The following is a 10,339-nucleotide window of genomic DNA, read 5'->3' on the forward strand; positions in this document are numbered from 1 at the left end:
TAGAGACATTATAGGTCATTTATGGACTTAGTGAAATTTGACCTATTTTCAAGTGACTTTTTGCCAACTTTCAAAGATCACAACTTCTTCAATTTTCAACATTTGGAGCTGATTCTTCTTGCACATTGTCATTTGTGATTCCATCTAAAAGTTTGCTTCAAGAACCAAGGTCAAATTATGCTTGGAAGGCCATGGAGTTCATTGGGATATTATAGGTTATTTTCAGCCATGGAACACTCAATTTTTTCTAAGTTATGAAACCAGTATTTTATGCCAACTTCAACATGTCATAACTTTGTACTCAAACATACAAATACAACCTTTCTTGGCACATTGTAACCTTAGCCATGATGTTAACACATTGTAAAAAGAATGGGATCAAAAAGCTTCTTGAGTAGGATGCCCCATTGAGTTGAACATGGTGACTTAAAACTGCAAAAATTACCATAGCCCGAAATTTGATCATGACTAAACTCAATTTACAAGCCAAATTTGCAAGTGTTTTGGTCCTAAACATATTTAATCAAACCTCCAGAAGTTAATTGACACTCAAAACGCATCATTTGGCTGAGTTTTGATGGATTGCAAGTCACATTTTCCATGCATTCTGAGCAAATTGGTTTTGCGCGAATTGAACATCGTTTGGCACGTATGAGATCACCAATTGATTCCCTATCAATAGAGAACATGTTGCCTTCATTTGAAAGATTTGGAGAACCAAGAAACCCTTGCTGCAACATGAAACTTTTCCAGAAAATTCAACTATCATGTTTTGAGTTTCAACCTATTTCAATCCATTTTCTTGATTCTATTAGCTCCATCGACATCCTCTAGAACTTTTGCAACAATTCCCAAGCTATAAGACCTTCTTAATTGCTCCAACCAGATTGAGATTCATCAACTTCTGATCACCATTTGGACAAGGTAGTTTTGAGCATCATTTAAACTCAAACAAGTTACCATAATGTCGTCTTTCACTCTCTGATGCTTTCCCCTAACTTATCTGGTGTTCATTGATCATGTTCATAATTTAATTTTACTTTTCGTGTTTTGCTTGTTTCTGAAACTTCTTTGAAATTCCCTTTGCCCAATTCTCATAAATGAATTTGAGGCATAAGGTTGAATTCGAGATGAGAAGAGTTTACAATAGTGGTGGTCTCGTGTCTTGAAGTTACAAAACGATGAAACTCCGATGAGAGCTCACCGGAGAAGATTACTGAAGTATTTCTCAGGTGGTCTGAGTTTGGACCAGACACGTTGGCATTTTGAAATGTTTTGATTGATTTAATTCAAACTGGATCTTGTGTTTGGCTTGCTGCGCGTTCCATCGTGTTTCTCAATATTTGGAGTGTTGGATCTGCCACGTCAATTAATGAGGCGTGATCCAACGCTCCTGATTTTTTTTCTTCTGATTTTAATTCTTTTTCTTTTTCTTTAAAAATTCGTAGTAATTTCATTATTATCCAAAAAAATCCCAAAATAATTTCTAAATTTTTCTTTTATTTTTCTTCATCTTATTTTTATTTTTTCAAATTTCATTTAACTGATTTTCTATTTTTCATGGATTTTCTCTTTTCTCATTTGTTTTAATTGGCTTAAATATTTTTCTGTATTTTAAAACTTTGAAAATTTTATTATATGTTTCTCATTTTATTTACAATCTTCCAAATTTTCTTGGCCATTTATTTGGTGTTTTAAAGGATTTTGTGGATTTTCTATTTTATTTCTATTTTAAAAATACCTTTAATGCATTTTTATTTCAATTAATTGCATTTTTAATTTGTTTGACCTTGTGGATTTCTGTTGCCTTGGATCATGATGATTTTGACTTCAAGTCTCATAAAACTCAATGAATCTTGGATGTTGGTAGGGTGAAAACCCTAATCCACCAAAATGGATGATTGATTTTGATGATGACTTGATCAAATTTGTGATTCAATTTGGGTGTGACCTCTTTTGTCCCCTTTCATCTCTTTTGTCCCCTTTCTTTTAATCAATTGGATAGATTTATGTCCATCTGGTTCATGATGTATGGATTGGTGCTTGATGACTTTCATCATTTCAAATCTACATTCTAAGTGATCATGAATCATTTAAGGTACTTTGGATCGATGCATAAGTTTGTCCTAAGTGTCATGAAATATGGATTGAAGTAATGGATCATCCTCATAGCCTTTATGCTTGATCATCCCCTTTCATTTTCTTTTCTTGTGTAGCATAACTTTAGGAGGATGATTTACATATCATTTCTCTAGCATGTATTGACACAAACATTATTATTGTCCGACCTCAAATAGTTGTAACTTCTACATAAGTCCAATTACAATTGCTTAACATAGCGCTAAATTTATCCCAAAAGCTAATGGCATTTTTATAAGTGAGATTTTAAGTATCCTATTCCTCATGGTATTGTGTGAAAATTTTGCTCATTTTCCATTTATGAGAGTTAGTGACATACTTGCTGATTTTATCCAAGTTGGAGCCCTTTTTATAAATGATGTATAAGTTCATATTTTCATGCTTGTGAGTGTATAGTTGAGTGTTCTCCAAAAAGTGACCAAAATATCTTTTTATCTTTGATTACTAACATCACTTACTAACAATTTACATATATTAACTTTTATTTCTAAGTCATTTATTTTATGTTCCTTTATTTTTTATATCATTTACTTTATGCTTTATGCTTAGCATTTCATATTACATTGCGATTATTTCCTTTTGTTCTTCGTCCATTTGGACCATTCTTTATGTCATTATTAAAAAACCTAAAAAAGAAACTTGTCTCTCTTAATTCATGGACTTGTGGTTACTATCCTTGGCATATTTGTCGAGTTATAGACTTCGAATTAGGATCTTGACCTTTGCTTTGGGACTTGTGACTTGAGACCTTGAAATTTATCTAATGCTTTTGACTTGGGATTTCCTTTGGAAAACTTGGATTGGTTACTCTAGTTTCATCTGACACATGAATTACTATTTGCTTATTTTGCTTGCTTGAGGCTTAATCCAAAGGAGGGAATTCTTGCTTGACTTATGTCACAAAGCTTGATATCTCTTGGTTAGATATTTCTTGTTTATCTTTTACTTTACTGCTTTAGGATAATCTCTTTTTCTCCTTCCCCTTCTTTAATTTTTAAAATCTTATCTCTTTTTCAAAATCTTCTTGTTTTAACTTGAACCACTTTCTTAATAAACCTTTACTTTTGTCAAGTGATTTTCAAAATCTTTTTCCTAATAAATGGCAATCCATCTTAAGCATATTTAGACCAATTTCAAAGGATTAAAAAGGCCTAACTCATTCAAACAATTTTGTGCCCTTGTGCATTTTCCCTTTTAAACTTTTTCTCAAGGCATTAGACATGAGTCATTTCCATAGTTGAGTTATAATCCTCCTATTTCCATAGTATTGATGATGATTATTTTCCATCTGTGAGAGCTAGTGGCATACTTGTTGATCCTTATCCAAGTTGGAGCCCTTCTCATGGTACTGCAAAGTTCTCATACTTGTGGGTGACTAGTTGAGTATTCTCCTTAAAATGATAACATGTCTTTTTCCATGAAAAAATGAATCAAAACGAACATCTTTGTTATTTTTACCACAAACTACGAGGTTTTGGTGCACTTTGTTCATGTGTAGGCATGAGACTTTAAAAGTCTTGGCAAACACTAAATCATAATAAAAATGCTTCTTTTCCTATCTCTCCAATATTTTAACAAACAACACCCTTATGCAAACCAAAATGTGTATATTTTCAAAGAGGTTCCCATGGAGTACCATGGATGTTTAGGATGCTAATACCTTCCTTTTGCATAACTAACCCCCGGACCCTTGTTCTCTTTTTACTAGTTTGTTTTAAAACTTCTCTGGGTTTTGTTCGTACTTTTTCTCTTTTTCTTTGGAAACACTAAAAGCGTGGTGACGACTCTTGCTTTGCGAGTTAAGTTAATCAATAGTTTAATCTCAAAAATTTTACCGCTATAATTAGTATACCTAATTATTCTTTAAATACTTGGTTATCATCGAAATTCGCCTATTGATGAATACCATACCAAGGAGGAGAGAGCGACCGTATTTGATAAGATTTCAGTGCCTCTATCTTTTGATGTTAATTATTTTTACCTACAATGTTCTTGATGTTTGACAATTTCCAAATGATTATATTCAATGAAGAGTGAGGAAATAATTCACCAAATTCAGAGGAGAGCTCGTAAGGAGAGACAACTATTACATGACAATGTTTATGATTTGACACTTTAGCGTGATACTTACCAAAAAGAAGTACAAAAGTCATCCATTTCTCTTACTGGGATAAACGACACTTGAATGCTTTCAATCTACCTGGTTCTTTAGTTAACATAATAAAGTTACTAGCAAGGGAAGTGGAAAAGAAAGATAAAACTCTGGATTCTTCTCAGGTTTGCTATCTGCTACAAAGGATACTATTTCAACCACTCATGAGGATAACAAGAATTCACACCCTAGAATGTCTCCTTAGCTTAAAAAGTGAATGAAGCAACTGATGTTGACCTTGTTTCTATCTTCGACTCTTTTGAGAATGTTTTACTTCAAGTGGAGAATATTTTACTTTACTTTGAGCATTACAAGGGACCAAATACGGTTGGCTCAAACACTTAAAGATGAGAAAATTATTTTGCTTAGGGATTAGACATGCTTTCCTCACTCTTTTTTGACGTTCATGTTTGGTGTGTAAATGTAAAGGTAATATCCTGCATTGGAGAACATGTACATGTGTGTGTGTATATATATATATATATATATATATATATATATATATATATATATATATATATATATATATATATATATATATAAGAGTTTGAAATTTGGATATCAATGTTACATGGTTAAGGTGGGAACATTAGATCCCGAGTTTATTGCTATGGGTTTTGCTTTAACTTTATGAGAATTTTGCTATAAGTTTATCGGAAGCCTCTGACGCCGTACCCGACCAAGGGTCGGTACTCCTTCCCTTACCCATGTGTAAACCTAGTATGAGGTTGACATGTGGCAAACCCACCTCAGCCTCTAGAGTGGCTAGCTACCAAGAGGTGGTTGGTCTGTACTTTTGCCAATTTAGTTGTTTTGCCACTTTATTTGTTTGTGCGTTTTTCATTGTGGGGTTTTGATTGCTTTAGTTTTACGCATGTGGCATTTTTGACAACACCCCTTAATCTTTATGGTGGGGCTTTTATCCCCTCAGTCTTACCCCTAACTCATCATTACCTTTTATAATCACAAAAAAAAAAATTCAGAATGATTTTTTTTAATTTAACTTAATGGAAATATATGGATACATCGTGATTTTATGTGATTTAATTTACATAAATTCATTAACATAGTAAAACTGTTTGCATAACCAGGTAGTCTTCTCACCTCTTATCTGTCCCGTCATGTGCAATTTTCTAGAAATAACCGCTCTTGCTTATTAAGTTGGAGTAACCTATTTTACCCATGAAGGGATGAATATCCATGTATCTTAGTTTACCAATGAGGGGAGGCTACATTGATCTACATAGTCTTGCATTCCCCCGTCCTTTTAATCTTTTTGCAATGCCTGATAAACTCTCTTCACTCTAACAAGGTCGACAATGACTGTGACAGGTTTACCGTGATGGTTGTGGAACCTCATCTTGAGGTGAACCAATGGTGCTACAGTGTCTAAGGTTGTCGTAAAGGGTCTTCCAAAGATGCAACCGTAGACTCTCTTGCAGGGAACCACTAGGAACTGCGAGCTGATAGTCCTAGCGTCTTTTACCTTCTCCATGGTAATCATCAAATTAATGTACCCCCAAGAATAGGTTTCTCTGCCGTCGAATGCTTGCAAATTGGATCCCTTATACGACCATAATTTTCCCTTTTTGAGGAATATATTCTCATACAATTTTGAGTACATTATGTCATAAGAGATACCACCATCATTAGTATCCAACAAATCAAAGTGACCGACAATGGGAGTTATGACCAATGGGATTATATCATTTGGGATTTCCCCAACTGTTTCATTATTCTAAAAATTGGACATTGGTCTTTTCGAGCCATTGGTCGAGGTACTTCCTCTTGTCTTATTGACTACCAGTAGCTATATGATACTCCTCTTCATTGTCCATATTGGATGGACCATTTTCCTGCGAGGAACCCCTTGTGATGATCGTAGTGTGCCAACGTTTCCCCTTATGTGACTCTTGTCCTTCACTGCTTGCCTCTTTAACACTCGTCACGACATCAACCGTGTTGGTCAGGGACTTGCTCTTTGGGGAATCTTTCGGTCCATTTTTTCATCTTTGGTGTATTTAGATAGATGTCATCTCTTTATCAAGCTTTTGATTGTATCCTTCAACTGAATCATGTCATTGGTAGTGTGGCCATAACTTTTGTGGAAATAAAAATACTTTGATTTGCTGGTCCAAGAAGACTCCATAAATAGGAAAAGGTTCTTTATCTCGGCCTCCCAAAAAGCGGTATTAACACATTATTTGTATATTTCCTCTCAGGAGGTGTTTAGAGAAGTGTACTAGTCAAAACTACCTCGGGTCCTGTGGTTGTCTTCTTCCCTATGCCAGTTGGACTCCTTCCTGGATGACCAACTAGAGCTTGCATTAGTCGACGTCTGGCTGTCTCTCTTAGAAATGATTTTCCCTTCAATATTAATAAAGGTTTGAATCCTATTCAATAACTCTTTGAAAATGTGGGTCTCCTTGCGCCTTAACTTCTCCTTGTAGGAGTTATCATGAAAATCCCAAGGAAAGTAAAGTTTATGGACCAAAAAGTTGATTTTTAAAATGGAGGGACTAAAAATTAAAAAAAAAAAAACATCAAACTAGGGAAACCAAAAGTGAATTTAAGTCTTAATATTATTGCATATTTTATTTTGTATTTTGTGAAAGTATGAATATAATTAATTATTTTTTTATGTCCGAGCATTAATTAATCTATTTATGAATTATATTAACTAATTTCTCTTGAGTAAATTACAACACTAACCCCAACACCAGAACAAATACCTCACTTTATATTTTTCACCCTCAAAAAACTAAAGTAATATTATGAAAAAGAAAGATATGAAATTGAGAGAGTAGAAAGTGAAAAAGTACGTAGAAATACTCTTTCTAGTGTGTTTTGAGAGTGAGGAGAAATCCTTAATTTATAGAAGAAAATTTTGGCTAAAAAAGTATTTAAAAAAATTCATGGGCCTTTAAATGACATAATCTATTAAGCCATAGGGTTAATCGATTATGAGCTTCAAAATATGGAAACACTAATTTATAAAAAGGAAACCCTACAATGGCTACTATATTAATTGATTATAAGTGTTCTTAATTGATTAAGAAGGCAAATTAAAGATAACTAATGAAGACACGCTACACTGTTGTCTAAAAACACTTAAATTAGAGTAGTCTACTAATTTATTATGTAAAACCATATTTATCTTGAAGCCTATTCATGTGGATGATCACCTTTTGATCATGTAAGCTATATATGCAAAAGTTTCACCACTGAAAACACTTTAGTAACCCGACTCCTGATAACATGCACCTTATCAATTCTAAAATTGTCATGTTCATGCATTGAACTAGGCCATTTTGCTGCAGCACGCCAACAATAGTTTTATGTATCCTTATACCTTGTTCCCTACAAAACTCATTAACTCATCATAAAAAAAATTTCAGACCATCGTCAGTTCTTAAAACTTCCACTTTAGCTCCTAATGGATTTTCTATTAGAGTGTGTCATTACTTAAAATTTTAAAATATCTCACTTTTATGTTTCAAAACGTGAATTCATACTCTTATAGAAAAATCATCAATCATAGTGAGAAAATATAAATAAATCCCATTTATTTCCACCATTGTCGGACCCCAAAGATCAAAATGAACATACTTAAGTGATCTACTAGAATCATGCATATCACTCTCAAACTCCACTCTATGTTGTTTTCTTAGTATGCAATGATAAGAAAGTTCTAGTTTCTTAATATCTCACTTCCTACCAAACATTGTTTAGTAAGATCAACCAAACCTCTTTCAATAACATTCCCTAATCTCAAATTTCATATTTTTGTTTTTTCATGAAAGTGTTGACTAGTTAATGATGCATTGACCAATAACTTTTGAACCGTAAAAAATATACAAACTACATACATTTAGACCGTTTAGAAATTATCAAAGCACGATGCACAATTTTTAACATGTCATGTTCAATTATGGTGTAATAGGATAAATCACCAAACATGTTTATAGACAAGTTTTTCTTCAGTTCAGGAACATACCTCTTGTTTCGTAAAAGAAACCCATGGCTGTCAAACATCTTGGGTTTAACCGCCCCAAATTATGAACCTTGCAAGCATTATTATTAACGAGTTGAATGGGTTCAACTTCTTTTAACTTTAAGTATGAAAGTATTCCTTCCTCAAATATATGTGATAAGAGCATCTACATTCCATGACCTAATTCTTTTTGTCTCTAGATTTATTACCACTAATGCATCAACACTCTTATAACCATCATTGTTTGAGAAAACCATAATTTGAATAGAATCACCATTGATTTCCATCTTGTGGAAATACTTCTTGAAGTGACTAATTTTATGACAAATGAATTCGAAGCATTTGACCTAAATTTATTTTCTTTTTGATTTCCCTTATTCTTATTCCTTCTTCTAGAAATAGTCAAGTCTTCACCATTTGTCAACCTTTAAATATTTCATCTTGGTTGATTTCTTGGTTCTTACAGTCGTTTGGACCGCCTCTAAGGCAATATTGTATTCTTTACCATAAAGAATGACATCTTTGAAATGTTCAAAATATATAGGTAATGATCTCAAGAAGAGTAGAGTCGTATCCTCATCATAAAGAACAACCTTAATATTTTTCAAGTCATCAATAATTATGTGAAGTTATGTCAATTTCTTTGTTATCCACCATCCTAAATGCATAAATTTATTGTTTAGGCAAAACTTAATCATATACAATAATTCAATAAACTTTAAAAAGTTTTTTTTATGAGTGTTTAAGACATACACTAACAATTATATTATCAAATAAATAAAGCTATTATCCTCTCAGCATATCTGTGCAGAAAAAAAATCTATATAAAATGAATCAAAAGAAACGAACAATTCCACACTTGATGCTATTTATATTTGTCAAGAAACAAGAAAGTGATTCGTGTGACAACTTCTTTGTCAAGGTTATTTCTAAAGTTTTTACATTAAGAAGAACACTTAGACATCGACTTTTAAAACGATAACCAAAGATATGAACGCAAATTACGTTGTTGTATAAACATTTCAACGTCAAGCACTACAAAGTGAGAATGGGATATACATCTTTTTGATAGATACATGTTTTTGTTTATTATAAAATGTGATATTCCTTTTGTATGGGAAAGGAGAGGACGACAAGATTTAGAATATTTGACTAATGCATATACATCATGCATGATATCAGATGTTCTCACATTTTTCAATTTGAATGTTGGAAGGGTTTGGACCCAACCATGATGCCATATATTATATTATTTTAGGACAATCAAGCAAAGAAAATATAATTGATCCATTGCTCCTAGGGAATATTAAGGCTGCTGGTGATGACATACAGTGACTGGCCTGCAAATAAATCCATAATAAATAAGTTAATTTGTTTTTATACTGGATGATACGCACAAATAAATAACCAATGAGCGTCAATAGAAAAAAAAAATTAGAATTTCATTATAAATTTTATATATATATATATATATATATATAATGCATTCATAACACATATACTAATACAAGTAATATACATCACATATCACAAACATCTGATATACAGGAAAATTTTAAAATGCACATTCATCGCCACAAATATACTAATGTAAAATTCAAAGGTTCAATCACACAAAAAAAATTAATTTGTGGAGTGAAGAACAATGACAATCAAAATAAATAGTCATTAACAAAAATTAATCTATTGGATCGTGTAACAAAAACCACGAGAACAAAAATAAGATAAATGAAAGACGATTTACACATCAAATTGATTTGTCTAGATCTATAAAATCGATATACTTTAAAAAAGATGAAAGTTATCTAATTCATTATACTTCAAGAATTGTTACAGGAAATTGCAAAATGAGTTAAAAAATATAATTCTAAGTTCATAAAAACATCTCTTATTTTTTCTACCAAAATATTTTTCAATCTCTCAGGTGTTCTAACACCAAATTCTAAAAATTCATCTTTTTATCTCTCTAAATTTCTCTTTAAAAAAATTCCATAACAACATTCTATAACACTCGTAATTTCTACATGTTTAAAAGTACAGACTTAAATATTTCT

Source organism: Lathyrus oleraceus, chromosome 5 (genome assembly GCF_024323335.1).
Source record: "Lathyrus oleraceus cultivar Zhongwan6 chromosome 5, CAAS_Psat_ZW6_1.0, whole genome shotgun sequence".
NCBI classification, from domain to species: Eukaryota; Viridiplantae; Streptophyta; class Magnoliopsida; order Fabales; family Fabaceae; genus Lathyrus; species Lathyrus oleraceus.